Source organism: Brassica oleracea, chromosome C5 (assembly GCF_000695525.1).
Source record: "Brassica oleracea var. oleracea cultivar TO1000 chromosome C5, BOL, whole genome shotgun sequence".
NCBI classification, from domain to species: domain Eukaryota; kingdom Viridiplantae; phylum Streptophyta; class Magnoliopsida; order Brassicales; family Brassicaceae; genus Brassica; species Brassica oleracea.
In genome coordinates this window covers 21,136,762-21,138,098 of record NC_027752.1, presented here as the reverse complement: position 1 = coordinate 21,138,098, position 1,337 = coordinate 21,136,762, and positions in this window count along the sequence as shown.

Here is a 1,337-nt window from a genome sequence, read left to right as displayed (position 1 = left end):
GGACGCGAGCTGTCTGATGCTGTCGCGAACGAGGAAGAGGTTGCGTGTTGGAGCTGCTCTGGGTCGCGAACGTCTAAGCTAGGATCAGGAACGCCTTGGGCTGAAGCTGATCGGAGACGCGAGCTGGAACAAGAGACGCGATCGGGGTTTAGGATTCGTCGGATCGCCGGCTAGGGTTAGGGTTTTAGGGTTTTTCGATTTAGGTATTAGCTTAGGTATTTAGAGTTTCGTGCTGATAACGTGTTATAAAAGTAATGGAAAAGTCTATCTTTATTCATAACATAGAAGTTCCTTATATAGGAGATTACACCGTCATAGATAAATAGAAAGATTACAAATCATAATCTCTTGGTTATGAGCCATCCACGATCTGGTTCATAAAAGATATAAAATTTAACATTTACCCCAAAAAAAAAATCATTCGTGAAGCAAATATCAAACCAATTAAATACCTGATGGAAAGACAAACACCAATACCACTCGGGATGATCCCTTTCACCAGATTGTAAGCAAACCAAACATCTACTATTAATGTCCTCTGCCCAATCGAAGAACAGCAGGATAACAACAAAATTAAACAGGTCGGCTTTCATTAAATTTTTAAAACCAAACACTGAATATATAAATTGTTCATATTGAACCAAATTGAACCAAACCAATTCAAATCATTGTAATAAATTGATCCAAACCCGTATGAAGTAGAGTAGGTAATCATCTAATAAATAACAAAATGTAAAACATATAAAATAGAAAAATAAAATTTAGTGTCACATCCAGTCAAAAGCTTTAGTATTTTATTATCTTTTTAGTTTTAGTATAAAATCTATGAATTGTTATGAACCAGATTGTGGATGCCTCATAACCAAGAGATTATGATTTGTAATCTTTCCATTTATCTATGACGGTGTAATCTCCTATATAAGAAACCTCTATGTTATGAATAAAGATAGACTTTTCCATTACTTTTATAACACGTTATCAGCACGAAACTCTAAAACACCCTGAGCAAAAAAAAAATCGATAAACCCTAAAACCCTAACCGTAGCCGGCGTATCCGACGAACCCTAATCTGATCGCGTCTCTTGTTCTAACTCACGTCCCTGATCAGCTTCAGCCCAAGGCGTTCCTGATCTTAGCTCAGACGTTCGCGACCCGAGAGCAGCTCCAGCACGCGACCTCTTCCTCATTCGCGACAGCATCAGACAGATCGCGTCCGACGATCAAGGCGTTCCCGATCAAGCAATAAAGGACGTCCGCGACCCGATAGAAGCGACTCAATCCATTCCAGCCCGCGTCCCGTTCGTGTCCAGCTCACGGCTCAACTCCTTTGGTGGTCC